This window comes from Cibotium barometz, chromosome 2 (genome assembly GCF_041138505.1).
Source record: "Cibotium barometz isolate CiBa-2024 chromosome 2, ASM4113850v1, whole genome shotgun sequence".
Taxonomy (NCBI): Eukaryota; Viridiplantae; Streptophyta; class Polypodiopsida; order Cyatheales; family Cibotiaceae; genus Cibotium; species Cibotium barometz.
In genome coordinates, this window is record NC_141047.1 from 37,751,196 (window position 1) to 37,768,294 (window position 17,099).

General features: G+C 41.1%; 1 pseudogene; it reads right to left on the bottom strand.

The window, feature by feature from the left end:
* Positions 1-1,646: 1,646 nt before the first annotated feature.
* Positions 1,647-2,552, bottom strand: LOC147641023 (uncharacterized; annotated as a pseudogene).
* Between the last annotated feature and the right edge of the window lie 14,547 nt (positions 2,553-17,099).

The window sequence follows — 17,099 nt, forward strand, 5'->3', positions numbered from 1 at the left end:
GCTTCTTTTAAGCCTACATACCAAATGTTCCTTTCCAGGAATAACAAAGCCCTCGGGCTGCTTCATGTAAAGTTCCTCATCAACATCGCCATGCAAGAAAGCTGTATGCACATCCATTTGGTCTAATTCCAAATCAAGGGCAGCCGCTATGGCAAACAATACACGCAAAGTGGTCATCTTCACTACAGGAGAGAACACTTCCTGAAAGTCTATGCCCTTCGTTTGGGCATATCCCTTTGCAACCAGCCTTGCTTTATACTTGGGTTTTGCATCAACTGTCTTGATTTTATACACCCATTTGTTAGGAATGGCTTTCCTTCCCTTGGGCAATTCCACCAAGTCCCAAGTATCATTCGAATGCAAAGCTTTGATCTCTTCCTGCATAGCAAGCTCCCACTTCTTACTGTGCTCACATGTCTTTGCCTCTTTATAAGTAAGAGGCTCCCCCTCATCTGTCAGCATAATATAATGCAAAGAGGGATCATATCTACTCACATTCCGCCTTGGACGAGTCGACCGCCTTACCCAATGATCCACATTCTCTGGCAATGGGTCTACATCAGGTGGCACAATCAAATCATCAACAAGGGGCTGCTGTACATCATTTTCAGCCCCGTTTTCAGCATTGTTATGTGGCTGCAAATGCCCTTCAGGAGCCTCATTTTGCTGTCCAACATCATCTGGCTCAAACACCACTGGTTCATCAACATTTTCAGTCATATGTGGTGCATCCTGAGGGTCAAAATCAGGCCTAATAGGTGGCTGTACATGCTGAAATTTGACCTTTTTATGGTCATCCTTAGAGGCACAATTGTTTTTAAGCAGCTTTGCCTCATTAAAAACAACATCCCGGCTGCGCACAACCCTTTTGAGTTGAGGTAACCAAATCCTGTAGCCCATTTCACCTTCTTCACCGTATCCCATGAAGAGGCCTTTAATGGACTTGCATCCAACTTACTCCTCAACTCAGGTCTTACATGCACAAACGCTTCGCAACCAAAGACGCGTAAGTGATCATATGAAGCAGGTTTGCCAGACCAAGCCTCTTCAGGGATGTCACCTTTCAAAGACATGTGAGGGGATCGATTACATATATGCACTGCAGTTTTTAGAGCTTCTCCCCAAAATCCATGAGGGAGATTAGCTGTGGACAGCATGCATCTCACCCTCTCACATAAAGTCCTATTGTATCTTTCAGCCACACCATTAGAAGAGGGGCTGTATGGAACAGTAAGCTCCCTCTTAATGCCCAAATTTTCACAAAATTTCTTAAATTCAGCACTTGTGAACTCCCCCCCATTGTCAGTACGCAAGCATTTTAGCTTTCTACCCGTCTGGGTGGTCACAAATGCATGAAACTTCTTAAACGCAGCAAAGGCTTCATCCTTAGATCTGAGCAAATGAACCCAAATTTTTCTAGAATGATCATCAACAAAGGAAACAAAGTAGTGTGCACCCCCCATAGATTTGGTAGGCATGCTACAAACATCAGAATGTACAAGATCAAGCACATTAGATTTGCGAGAGACACCGGAGTAATAAGAACTCTTCACTTGCTTACCATATTGACATTCATTACAAAAGTCAAGTTTTGTGCCTTTAGCATCAAGCTTATTCAAATTACCAAGCTTAGTAAGGCCTTTTTGGCTCATATGGCCAAGCCTCTTATGCCACAACTCCATATGTGAGTTAATTTCAGCCAAAGCAATAAATTTGCCCAACAAGGCCTTTCCATGCAAGCAGTAAAGTGTCCCTTTCTTTGTACCTTTCACAATCAGCCTTGAGCCTTTAGTCATTTTCCATGATCCTCTCTCAAACAAAATGCTGTAACCATGCATATCCATCTGTCCAACAGAAAGCAGACTCTTCTTGATTCCTGGCACATATCTAACATCATGTAAGACAAGCTCATTTGTGCCATCTGTGGAAAGATGCACAGTGCCAATACCCTCAATGGAACATGCATGATTGTTTCCCAGGTATACATGGCCATGGCTGCCTGCAACAAAAGTAGAAAAACACTCCTTGATAGGAGTCACATGAAATGAAGCACCGGAATCGACTATCCAAGTCTGGGATAATGCATCATTAACAGTCAATAAAGCATCAATTAGATCACTCTTGGTGATCTGCATATCCTGTGTATGAACATTGAGAGAGGCATCAAGCTCATGAGCATCATCGGCTGACAAAGTGGCACATAAGATGTCTTCTACATCTGACAGCTCCTCAATAACAACACTAGAGGCCACATTGGCCTTCTCCTTGTTCTTTGGGCTGTCCTGTGCATCTGTCTTGATCTCCTTCTTCTCTTTCTTTTTGTCTCCACCACTCTTCTTCCTTTCCAACTCTGCCTTATAGTACCTGCAGTCAGGTTTCTTGTGACCTTTCCTGCCACATTGATAGCATGTCACATCACTCTTGCCTTTGCTGGCATTTCCCCTTTCTCTACTCTTACTCTTACTCCTTTGTGCATAATCAGTCTTCTTTTCTGTCCTGCCTCTAACCATGTTGGCTGAACTGCCACCCTCTCCACTTGCTTTCCTCCTGATTTCTTCGTTCATTATAGAATAAAGTATTTGGCCATGTTCAATGTGAACATGGCCAAGGCTTTTAAACTTTAATAAAAGCCTTTTAAACTTTAATAAAAGCCTTGTACAAAGTATATACAAATATACATGGGTCATTTAGGGCTTTAACCCCAACAAGTATAATATCGAACCCATGTTACAATCTTATTATATTACTATATTTAGTAGAATAATATTAATATAATCTTGTTCTATGTATCTTATGGGCAGAATGCCCTAGAAGTAGGTGCATGCATAATCTAGCCGCGAATCTATAACAATATAGCCTACCTATAGACATGCATATGGGCACCTTAAGGTATTTAGAGCTACACATAGAGCATGCATATGCAAGAAGGGAGGAGTCGTGCATTGTCATCTTGAAGCACGTGCTTGGAGTTTGCTCCTGTTGTAGTGCTCAGTTGAAGTCAATCTTTTGAATCTGCAATAAATTTTCTTTCATCAACAAGTGCTTGTCCAAGTTGTGTGTGTGATTCAAGGATTATTGTATCTATCTTTACGAAGTATCTTTCACATACTCTTTCCATCAATTATCTCTCACTCTCTTGTGATTTTTTCTTACATATCTATTCACCATTTGGTGCCACAATGTGCTTGTGTGAGTGTCTCTCCAACCCATGTTGTGTGTGGGTTGCAAAGATAGTGTTGTTGAGCATCGAGTGTGTGCATCACTTTCTACGAGTGTGTGAATTGTTTCCATTAAGAGAGGGTGTGTTTACCAAGTGGGAAAAAAGTGTGTGTGATCATCCAAGGCTATTCCTCTTGCATGAGAATATAGAGGGGCGCTATAGAGGCTGGTTCCTCTTTGCTTCTTTTAGTACACACTCACTCACACATTAGCCTTTGTGTCCATCACATACTTGTAAGCACCTATGAAGAACATCTCTTAAGCCAAGTCATGGATCTCTCTCTCTCTCTCTCTCTCTCTCTCTCTCTCTCTCAAAATTCATGAAAGAGGCCAACGTCGACTTATAGTTGTCGAACACCCCAAGAGCCAGAGAAAAAGTGTAGCTTGTTGATATCCATTTAAAATTCATGGAAGAGGCCAACATCGACTTGTAGTTGTCAAACACCCCAAAGCCGGAGAGAAAAAGTGTAGCTTGTTGATATCTTGTTGATATCCATTGCATGATTATTGAGAGAGAGAGAGAGAGAGAGAGAGAGAGAGAGAGAGAGAGAGAGAGAGTGCCATGCATGATGAGTGTTTGTGATGCCTCAAGGAAGATCTTAAAATTAAGGATTTTATGATCAATTTTAAATTCACATTCCACAAGTTGTCCTAATGCTTAGTCATGGTAGGATTCATCATTCTTATCCCATAAGTGTTCCCTCTCTCTCTTCTAACACATGTCTCTATGTCCCTCACTCTTGTAATTAGATATTCCGTCTCCTCGTTAGTTAATTTCTACATTTCTTTTAACAAAATCAACAAATAATAGTGCTTTTGAAATTGTACTAAAAGAAAAGGAAGACTAAACCAATGTTAGGAGGAGTTTGCCTCAATTTAACTTTCTAATCCAAATTTGCCAACAGGTGTTAGCCCACATGCTAACCTCTCTATGGGGAGGTTGTGAGGACGATTCTAGCAGGGCGTGTGCCTTGTGTTGACATGTGTGCCTGGTGCGGCGTCGGGTAAATGAATGCAATGTGAGCCCCCTCGTCGAGTTTTATTTTTTAAACAAATTGGTCGGTGCAAATTTAATCAAGAGGGAATTAAGCCGGTAACCAAAAATAAGAGTATTTCCCTGAGATTAACTGGAAATGCGCTGAAAAAGGATTCCCCAACACCGGACTAAGCTGTGAAGCAAGATCTTTGTTTAGGGTGGGAGGGGGTGCACGCCAGCTTATTTCTAGAAGGAGGCAGTGCAGAGGAAGTTAAACTTGGACAGAGAAGCCTCTGCCTGTGTCTATATCAGCCTCGCAACAACCAGGCTGCAATTGCGGTAGATGCAGATGAGGGCGATGCTAGCAGCAAAGGTGAACCAGAGGACAATGAGGGAGTGATGGATGTTGTGCGAGAGAGAAGAAGGTGTAGAGGATCCACAAGGCCGTGCAGACTGCCGCTGCAGGTCCCATGCGGATTGCCCTAGGATAGCAAACACAAGGTGCGGTATGGGCGGAAAGATGCCTCCCGTGGCGATGCTGGTGCCACTGCTCACCATGCTCCCTATTAGAAAAGCACGTAAACGCCCGCCTCCCTTGTGCATCGCAGCTCCATATATGGACACCACTACACCTCCTCCTCCTCCTCCTCCTCCTGGCCCTTTGCCTCCACACTTTGCCGTGGTAAGTGCCCTCCTGCAATCAACGTAGAAGGAGATATTAGCCTCCCATAGTGTTCAAAACTGCTCAGGAGGACTAAAGAGCAAATAATTCTTGCCCGCAAATGACCAGGTTGTAAATGTAGTCGTTAACGATAACAGGACCGCAAATACCCACAACGGCTTCCACATGATTGCGTAATTGCTCCTAGGAAAAAAAAGAAAAAAAAACAGAGAAGGATGGAAGAAGATAAGGCAGCAGTGAGATGAAAAACTTAAGATAGAAGTGCAACAGATATAAATCGACGCAAGGGAATTGTTGTTGTTATCAGCAAGAGGAGGGCGAGGCAGAAGAGGGAAGAACCTTCCCAGAAAGGCTTATGCAACGCCACAAGGAAGAACCTTCCTCTTATTGACCAGCAATAGTAATGCGGTTCTTCCCAGAAAGGCTCATGCAACGCCACAAGGAAGAACCTCCAGCAATAATAATGCAATTAAGAAAGGCTTTTCTACATTTTTGTATCGTGCACGCTGCATGGCACCCCTAAGGCTCTCTAGTTTTGCTGTAAAGAGAGTAGCATGCTCGTCGTCTCTGACCCAGGCTCTAAAAACAAAAAAACTGTAAAGAGAGTACTTTAAGCCTTCAGACCTCTTAATTTTGAATTCTTGCAAGTTGCATCTTATGACTTTTCCTATGTTCGAGTACCTCTACCACTACTAGATGACAAATTCAAAAGAGTTTCTCTTTTGGGACAAACTAGTGTCGGGACCCATCGACCCATCTCCTAGAGGCAAGAAGCATTTTGCATTTTCAAGGAATCATTTTTCATATAGGTATAGGCAAAAGAAATATGTGTAAAATCACCCTTCCTTTCCTTTTAAAAGCTAGGCACATCAAGTTACACACACGAACACGCATAAAGATGTATGTATGTATGTACATGTACGTGTATGTGAAATCCATTGAAACCATACATGTCACAACTGGAAGATATGTGTAAGTGTGTGTGCGCTTATGAATGCATGTGTGCATGTTATATACACACATGTAAATATGTGTCTGTGTATGCGCACGCACCCATAATATACATAGATACTGGTCACACTCATACATATATGTATACATCGCCCTCAACTTGCCAACCTTATATCTAAACACATCATGATTGCCATATATATCCATATAGAAGCTTCTAAATAACCAAACTTGGTATATAAATATACATCTAGCATTACAAACCCATAAAATAATGACTATCTTAGCACACCTAAACATGGCCTCAAAATAATCTTCAGACAACTGGATTATCTCTCCTTGGTAGCCTATACCCCGCGCCTCCATCTGGAAAAATGTATGCCATAAAAAATATTAGCATTGAAAATATAACTCTCGTTGAAAAAAGTGGATAAGGATAAAAGCTTACAAAACTCATTTGGTGGATCAATATTTGAGGCGAACGGTATTTGAACAGGCTTGTAAACAGCAAATCAAAAAATTATGTATTATCCAGTGCCTATGCACCGAAAATCTAACTTATTAGGCTTTTCATAATCCACAAACATTACACATACATGAAGTTGATTTGCAACCTTCTGTAATCGTAGATTATAAATTCCTAGGAGCCCAAAGCTCTCGTCGTAACTGTCTCGACCATACAAACCTAACAATAATTTGGGTTCTAAAAAGTGAAGCTATTCCCTGTTGCAAAAAGAATGTTTCAATAAAAATATAAATTAATCAAACAAAACACAAAAGCTACATAAAAAGAGAGTTTGTATATATACCGTAAAACACCAGTGCTCTCTAACAGTTCGATAATTAGAGAAGCTGTTGCTTAGCCTTCCCAAAATGGAGGGTCTACAATTCAGTAAATATTAAATAGATCTTGGAAAATAATAATACCTAAATTATAGCAAACGTCTAAAACATTTGCTTTCAATATCTTATCCATCACCATAAACAAACAAAAATGATCTCCTTGCCACATCCACCCTAAGCAATATATCCTTGATATCAAATATAACACTCTCTCTCTCTCTCTCTCTATATATATACACACACACACACACACACACACACATAAACATATATGGCTCTATGTGTGTGTGTGTGTGCTCAGTAGCTTGAGCCAAGTAACAAATAATATATGGGCACTGTATATAAAAGCAATCCAAAAGCAAACAAAGACTGCACTTGCACATCTTCAGAAGCATTCTCCAATCAAATGCTTACTTCATTGCACAAAGATATGTATAAATGTAGTCTCTAACATTTGCAAGCTGCCATTTATATTTAAATTCTTCGGCATGCCATTTGTAAAACCTCCTTGTAGACAACATTGGTTGTGAAGACTTCATTTGAACATGTTGTGCCACTTTCATATTCCACAATATGCTTTACACACACTTTCACTGCATCGGATGATCTAACACGTGACATAGCAACGTACAGTTATCTATGAGTGAATACTTGTGTGGCCAAATAAAGTCCCAATACACTCAATGTTTGTCCTTGTTGGGACTTATTTATTGACATACCAAAAGCTAACCTAACAGGAAATTGCATCCTTCTCATGCAAAAGGCAATTGAAGCATAGCAGGCACAAATGTTATCCTGGGAATAAAGACTTTGTCTCTAATGTTTGTACCTGTAATGATTTCTACTTCTATCACCTTTGAGTTAAATTGCTTGCATATCAATCTGGTACCATTACAAAATCCCCGTCTCGAGAGTCCAAATTGCGGAGCAAAATGATAGGCGCATTAATCTTTAGAAGTAAGCGATGAGGAGGGTAACCACCACCTAAGTTCAAACTGTTCAAGTACTCAATTGGATATAGTATTGCGTCATTCTTGCAAGAAACAACAGAATCTGCACTAAGGTATTCTCTTTCAAGACCAGGCAATGAGCTCAAGGCTAGTTCATTGATCTCATTAACCTCTAAATTTCATGGTGTAAGAATGCACGGTCTTTGAAGAAGCATGCATAATCCTCAACTCTGTGAAGATCTTTGTATACCCATTCTACCAAACTCAAAATAGAGTTGCCGATCAACATTTACGATGGAATTACTACTCTGCCTTCATTGTTTGGCTCACCTATAGTGCCATCCCCAATTTATAATGTCCATTTGACAAATTCATGTTCTATACCACTATAAGCACTCTGTCTAACCCGCATGTTTTGGGTGAGCTTTAAAACACTCACATATCTCCAAATATGTGACCGGCATAACGTTGCATTAAGAATGTCTTCGCGCGATCCCTTTGGCACAACCGATAAGATTTGCCTAAAGTCACCACCAAAGAGCATAACTTTTTCACCAAACACTGTATCACTTTGCATAATGTCCTTCAATGTCATGTCCAGTGCTTCATATACATACCTATACATCATTGGAGCCTCGTCCCAAATGATTAACCTTCAACACCTCAGCCAATGGGCTATTAGCTTTGATTCCACATGTGCTAGAAGCATTGAGTACCAATGGGATTTTTAAACGTGAGTGAGGTGTACAACCATTCGAGAGTAACAATGCGGCTATTCCAGAAGATGCACATGCCAAGGTAACGCGTTTCTCTCCACGCAATTGAGATAGCAAGGCATTGTAAAGATAAGTTGCCTGATCCACCTGGTCCATCAAGAAAAAAACACCACCTTGGTTCAAAGTCATTGTTGACAGTGGCAACACTTGATCTATCTGGAGTAGGCAAACCTTCAAAATCAGCTAACCACTTTCCATACTGGTGTAAGAGATCTTGCATGTGCAACAAAGTCTGATTCTTTGATATAGAATGACAAACACCAACATCGACACACCCTCTCTACTACAATGAATGGAAAAAATCTTCTGAAAGTTCAGTGGAGAATTTGTCCCAAAGCTGCCCAGGGTATATAGGCTCACAAAAAACCATTATAATGACAAACAATTGACGCAATTGAAATCATGTATTCTGAATTGTAGCTTCATGGAGACACATGCACCACTCCTCATCACTCTCCAGCATCCCTCTGGCTTCACATATGCAGCTTTAAAACATGGATACAAATGCCCATTCAGTGTTCGCAAATCCTCAAAGATTTGCACCCTTTGCACACTGTGAGTAGCATCCGTAATAAGTAATATTGCTCACCTGCACTCGAACTAACATTATACATACATCCAATTATATTTCCCTTTTCCTTTTAGTCCATGAGCGAAGAGCCGAATTCCACACCCACTTGCAAGGAAAATCAACATATAGTAAGCTATTTGCATATGTATACAATTGATTGGCTTTAAAATTCATTGAGAGATGTTCTTTGGTTTTTGTCACAACTAATCACATCACACAAGTCATCCTGGTCATTGAAAAGCACATTATTGTGCATTGGGAGATGAACATGTAACCTTTGTATATCAGGCTTTTCATCATGCAAATCATATTGATATATACGCCAACATGCCTCTGAAGCAGAAACATACCGTGCATCCAAATATTGACTAACCTCTCAATAACCCCATTTTTGTCTTGCAACTCTATAGTAGCTCTATTATGTCCTTTGTATACATACTTATACAAATATTTTACAACTGTAATGGTAGAGCATACTTCTATGTTAATATGGACTTTGTACCTCAAAGAGAGAAAAGGGTTATATGGAACAACCCATCAACTATCCACCCTATGATCCTTTACCTGGATGAAACTACCATCATCTCGTCGCATGTAAGTTGGATACCCATTGTCATCAATGCTAGTAGTCTCACAAAAATTTCGAGGATACCGATGTTTGCAACTCCCATTAACCAATAATCCTCTCCTTGAGGAAATAGAAGAACATATAATAGAGGCATATATGAGTGATGCAAGTTAGATATTTTTTTATAGCACCTGTGCGTGACATTATTTGAATGTCTCTATGCCCCACATGAAAGTCATCTCCTTGACCCGGCATGATAGCTGCTACCTCACTTCCTGTAGGGACCAAGTATTGCCATGAGGTTGATCGAGCTGACCATTCTCAAATTTGCATGTGGACTTGACAACAACATTTCTCTCATCGAACGAAGTGCACGGGCGTGTGGATTATGTACATACATCATTGTTTGTAACCTTTCAACAATGTTGTGATTTAAAGAGAGCATCCCATGAAGTCTATTCTCTAATTCATGCTCTGTATCATACACATAAAGCTGAGAAAATCGAGGAGCCGTATCTCGGGTTTCATCACTTATGACGACAGAACCAACACGATGATAGGTGGTACCATGGATTTGAAAATTGAATACTCCTCCTCCCCTAGTGAACTGACTATCCAAGTGAGAACCCAGTGAAACAAATGCCAAGGCATTACTATAAGAGCGTATATTCTTTTTGTATTTCTTACTTACATTATCATTACCAAGCAACAACTCCACCAATGCAGGAGGTGATTTTCCAATGGCACAGTAAAGAGACCTTCCCACTTCCACAACAGTGTTTGCCCACATATTCTTCAAGCTTTCTTGACGCCTCACACTTCCAAATCATTGCACCACAAAAATGACACTTGTAAGAAAGGGCTCCTAATGAGTGAAGAGTACAATCTCCAGAATATACCACCATAGTTGCTGGATGCTTGACATTCCGAGGCAAAGAAAACACCCACATTATAGAGTGACATTAAGATTTAATATCTTTCACATCACCAATGACAAACGTTATAGAATGAAAATTATCATCCATAGGTAGCTCATTTAAATCAAATGAGAAAGGGCCTCATGCCAAGTCTATATGTGTCTGAGCATTGTGATGTTCATTGATAGGTTCTTGAAGAACTGTAGCATTGAGAATTGTTCGGTTTCTTGAATCAAATCCAAGTGGATTCCACCGTAGGGTTCACTATGCTCCTCATTTTCAACCCTTCCAAACGTTTCAATTCCAGCTATGTTAAAGTAATCCGTAAAATTAGCACCATTTTGTTTTCAGATGCAAGTCCTTGTCTGTGACCGTTTTATGGGCAGCGAGTCATGCGTGTTGCATCCAAAATATGAAGATGACGACCTTGGTTCGAACTCAAGTATGTACAGCTCCTATCCATCTTTAATCTCCTTTGAAACACAAAATTATGAATACTATTTTTCTTAACTTCAAACAACATAATACTTGAGATAGACAAAGAGAGAGAGACAATGACATAGATAGACCAAGAGATATACATACATACATACATACATACATACATACATACATACATACATACATACATATATATATATATATATATATATATATATATATATATATATAGAGAGAGAGAGAGAGAGAGTGAGTGAGATAAAGGAAGGCAAAGTTGAAACATGTTGAGAGATGGAAGAGATAAGTATTAAATTTGTAAAAATAAAAATTTCATATATATCGCCAAAATGAAGAGCCAAATCTAAAAGTTGGAACACAATTTGACCCTTGATCAAAAAACATCATCCCTCTCACAAAATCTCTAAGCAACTACCCTGGCTTCTAAAACACGGCACATCTTTTTCATAATTGCATTGAGTCAATTAATAGATATCTTTAAACTCAATACCTCCACGCCTAATGCACGCACTTGATCTTTTAGAGAATCTATGTGTTCTTTACATTGCCCATTACATCCACGTAGACATTCCCCAATTTGAACATGCATGTTCTTCATGAAATCATGTCTAGTTGGTTTGCCTCCATGTGACCACTACTGTCATGGACACGATGGAGATGATGAGTCAACTCATCTCTCAACGTATCTCCCCTTTGCGCTGCCACTTCCACGAATCTCATCCGAAAGGGCATCTAAGTTTGCAAGCAACCAAAGTTTAGTTTAATTAGTGCTTAATTAGTGTAGATTAAATAAAGTTATCTAGTTTGAATTTGGGAGGGAAATTTGGAAACTAGGGTTTTTGAATCCAAGGAGGGAAATTCAAAATTCAATGCATAAACACTGGTGCCATACTCATATTCAAAACAAGGAGGGAGAGTGAGGATAATGGATATGAGAATTCAAATTCAAAGTCATATTCAAAAATTGTGAATCTAAACTGGGGGAGAATGGCAGTGGTGCCATTCTCCCCATGAAGGTGATGGGAATCCTTGAGAATGGCACCACTTCCATTCTTCCTTGAGGGAGAATGGCAATGGTGCCATTCTCCTCTTCAAGGTGATGGAAGACCTTGAGAATGGCACCACTGCCATTCTTCCTTGAGAATGGTAGTAGTGCCATTCTCCCCTTCAAGGTGATGGGAGTTCTTAAGAATGGCACCACTGCCATTATTCCTTGAATGTAAGGGAGAATGGAAGTGGTGCCATTTTGCCCTTCAAGGTGGCTACACACACCTCTCTCTCTCACTTACTCTCTCTCTCTCTCTCTCTCTCTCTCTCTCTCACACACACACACACACACACACACACACACACAAATAATTCTCTCTCTCTCTCTCTCTCACACACACACACACACACACAAATAATTCTCTCTCACTCTCTAGTTACTTTAATTAGTTTAAAATTTAATTAGTGTTTAGATTCTAGTTTGTTTTTAATTAGTATGTAGAATCTAATTAGTATTTGATTAGATTAGTTTAATTAGTACATAATTCATACTTAATTAGTATCTATGATCTAATTAGTATTTGATTAGTTTAGTTTAATTGTTTAGATTAGAGTTATCTAGTTTGAATTTGGGAGGGAAATTTGAAAACTAGGGTTTTTGAATCCAAGGAGGGAAATTCAAAATTCAATGGATAAACACTGGTGCCGTACTCATATTCAAAACAAGGAGGGAGAGTGAGGATAATGGGGATGAGAATTCAAATTCAAAGTCACATTCAAAAACCGTGAATCTAAAATGGGGGAGAATGGCAGTGGTGCCATTAGTGGTGTCATTCTACCCCTCAAGATCCTTGAGAATGGGAGTGGTGCCATCTTCCCCTTTTAGGTGATGGAAGGCCCAGAGAATGGCACCAGTGCCATTCTCCCCTTCAATCAAGTTGATGAGAGGCTTTGGGAATGACATCACTCCCATTGTTCCTTTAATGTAAGGATGAATGACAGTGGTGCCATTCTCCCCAACGAAGTGATGGTAGGTCTTGATAATGGCATCACTGCCATTCTTCCTAGAATGTAAGGGAGAATGGCACCATTGTCATTCTTCCTTGAATGTAAGGGAGAATGGAAGTGGTGCCATTCTCCACTTCAAGGTGATCTTCAAGGTGATGGGACGAGAGGCATTGAGAATGGCACCATTGTCATTCTTCCTTGCATTAAAGGAAGAATGGCAGTGGTGCCATTCTCCCCTTAAAGGTGAGTGTTGGGAGGCCTTGAGAATGGCACCATTGCCATTCCTTGTGTGTAAGGGAGAATGGCAGTGGTGCCATTCTCCCCATGAAGCGATAGGAGGCCTTTAGAATGGCACCACTACTCTAAAGGCACCACTGCCATTCTTCCTAGACTGTAAGGGAGAATGGCACCACTGCCATTCTTCCTAGACTGTAAGGGAGAATGGCACCACTGCCATTCTTCCTTCAATGTAAGGGAGAATGGCAATAGTGCCATTCTCCCCTTCAAGGTGATGGGAGGACTTGAAATGGAAGCCACTGCCATTCTTCCCTGAAAGCAAGAGGGAATGGCAGTGGTGCCATTCCACCCCTCAAGATGATGGGATTTGAGGCCTTGAGAATGGCCAAATTGCGATTCCTTGAATGTAAGGAGAATGGTAGTGGTGCCATTCTACCATTTAAGATGACATCGAGGTGATGGAAGGCCTTGAGAATGGCACCACTACCATTCCTTGAATGTAAGGAAGAATGGCACTAGTGCCATTCTCCCCATGAAGTGATAGGAGGCCTTGTGAATGGCACCAGTGCCATTCTTCCTAGAATGTAAGGGAGAATAGCACCACTGCCATTCTTTCGTTGAATGTAAGGGGGAGAATGGCATGTCGTGCCATTATCCCCTTCAAGGTGATGGGAGGACTTGAGAATGGAAGCCACTACCATCCTTCCCATAAAGTAAGGGGGAATGGCAGTGGTACCATTCTACCCCTCTAGATGATGGGATGTGAGGCCTTGAGAATGGCACCATTTCCATTCCCTGATTGTAAGGATAATGGCAGTGGTGCCATTCTACCATTTAAGATGACATCAAGGTGATGGAAGGACTTGAGAATGGCACCACTACCATTCCTTGAATGTAAGGGAGAATGGCACCAGTGCCATTCTCCCCATGAAGTGATAAGAGGCCTTGTGTGATTAGCACCACTACCATTCTTCCTAAAATGTAAGGGAGAATGGAACCATTACCATTCTTCCTTGAATGTAAGGGAGAAATGCCATGTCATGCCATTCTCCCCTTCAACGTTATGGGAGGACTTGAGAATGGTAGAGCCACTACCATTCTTCCCTGAAAGTAAGGGGGGAATGGCAGTGGTGCCATTCTACCCCTTAAGATGATGGGATTTGAGGCCTTGAGAATGGCAGTGGTGCCATATTCCCCTTTCAAGTGATGGTGGAAGGCCCAAAGAATGGCACCAGTGCCATTCTCCCCTTCAATACAATCAACTAACAAGCACTATACCTCGAGAGGCACATCAGTGTGAAAATTTCAAGACTTGTTTAAGGAATCTAAACTAGAAAAAACTTGAAAACGCTAACCTACCTACCAGTCACCACACTATTACTGAGGATATGGTAAGAGGATGTTGTAGAGTCCTGGCTCTAGCCCTAAGGCTAAGCCTCTATCCGCATCATCCAAACAAATAAAGTCAACCTCAGTAGTGCCATGAGTTTCATCCGTCCATTCATCATTGTCAGATATTTCCTTTTCATTTTTCCATCCACATAAACTCATCAAAAATGTAACCATGCGAGGATAGTCATCTTGTGGAAAAGGAAAGCATTGGGCTATCAGGGATATGTCCTCTACGGAGTAGGGGTCAGTCATGGTCAATAGGCGAATTAGCCATTCTAATTCCTCAATATTTTCCTCTCTGGCTAGTACATCTATATGATCCCATTCAGTTTCAATTACAGGATAGCACATGTGGAATATCTGAGAAAGGTACAGATGATACCTCTCACCAAAGGTAGGAGTGGATGAAGTGTATGATGATCGGACATCTGCCATATCTGCAAACACGGATATAGCATCAGTAGGTTTATGACAGGACAATCTAGTTCTTGATTGTATACGGATATTTCTCTTGTTTTTGTGCTCTTGCTCTTTTTACTATTTTTTGTTTTTCTTTTCTTTGTTTTTTTTTTAAATGTATGAAGCTATATATATACATCCCCTTGAATTTGGCAATTACATGGTCAGGGGAGAAGGTTATAAGGAGGAAGCATTAGAATGTCGAGCGTGAGTACATGCTCTCCCTTTCCTTGGGTAGATCATATTATTTGCAATGATGTTGCAGCCTCTTGGAACCAATTTGTCCAGCGGGTCATAGGTTGTGATGTGGGCAGATAGCTTTTTATGACCCTTGTGGCCACATCCAATTGCAGAGATGGTAGTGTACGCTCCCATTGACGAATGGAGGAAATGGTTTCCGATGATACTATTACAAGGGGAGATGTAGACTCATCGGTTTTTTGTTGGGTGTTGGCAAGAGTAGGTGTAGAGCATGTAGAAACTTCTATATCAGCGTGTGCCTGGCATGAGGAGCTAGAAGCTTCATGTGGCTCCCCCCTTCCTGAGCTAGGTGGTAATGATCGATATCGTTTGGGAATCCAAACTAACTCTGGAAGAAGTGGTGTGGAGCACTCTGTTACCTTTCCCTTACCACGATCTTGAATTATCGTTGGGGTGGCAACAATTGGTTTGCAAGGTTTTACAGGTGATGTAGAGGGATTCAGCTTATGTTTAGGGACCCAAATCTGGTCATTTCCCTCGTAGTACCCTTGGGCTACTAATAATTTTTTAGGGATCCATCGCGATGTTACATTGGCCTTTCTCGGGTGGGTAGCTGCTTTCCTTTTACGAGGCTTCTTGGTGGCTGAACGAGATTGAGCAGGGGAAGTAGCTATTAACAAAGCTTTGGGGACCCATTTGTATGTACTCTTTGGCATAGTAAGCGAAGCTTTAGGGACCACCCTGCATGTTTCCACTCTTGGCGTTGAAGTGTTAGAGGAATGGCAAACAATCAAAGATGGTTTTGCCACTGGACTTTGTGAATTTTCATTATCTAATATTTGAGTGGATGACTTAGGTGCGGGATTTTGAGCGGTCAGACCTAGTGTTGGTTCTTACGTCGTGACTCGTCTGGTTGCCCAATCGATATTGCATTTGGTGGCCATCATCCATTTGCGCCCTAAGTTTACAGTCCCTTCCATTGTACCAGCAGGCATAACCAAAAAGCTTTGAATTATGGTTCCCTTGTCATAAGCAACCGGAGTGTGCAGAATTCCTGAGACAGGGGTTTTCTTCTTGTTGATTCCTTGAACTTGGATAGAACTCTTGGATAAAGGTGGTTTTCCCAGTTGACACCACACGCCATATGATAGCAAATTGTGTTGAGCTCCTGTATCCAATAATGCATTATACAACACCTCCCCGTAAGGACTCTGTAACTCAATTGGGTATCTTAGAGGTGGGTCAGATTCCAGTGCATCCTCCTCTGCTTCCTCAAAAAATACTTGCGTAATTCCCAAGTTGGCTTCTCGTTGTCTCCTAGCACGCTGTTGATGTTCTTTGGCTTCGACTCTTACTTGTATCTTTTTAAGCTCAGCTTGTTCTTTAGCTGCCTTCTTTTGATGGATTGCATGTAACTCCTCCTGGCTCAGGGGGTCATAGTATCGTTTGAATTTACTCCCATTAAGGAATCCAATGGTTTCAACTCCGTCGAGAGTCTCCACTCTGATGGTACCTTGCGGGGTAATTTCACATACTCTATATGGTCCCTTACCAGCATATTTGAGCTTCTTCTTTTCGTTTCGCACTTCATACATCAGGACTTTATCCCCAACCTTGATGTCCTTGTCCTTTAGATGGCGATCAAACCATTTTTTCCTTCTATTCTTCTCCACAAGGGCATTGTATACAGCCAATTGTCTTTCTTCGTTTAGCCGCTCAAGGATATATAGACGCTCTACTAAGGGATTACCATCCCAACCCTCTTGAGTAGCAACACGAAGACTAGGAATGACAAATTCCCACGGCATGACTGCTTCTTGGCCATATACCATTTTGAATGGTGTGCAATTAATAGCCACTTTGTACGCAGTACGATAGGCCCATAAAGCTGTCGTAAGCTTTA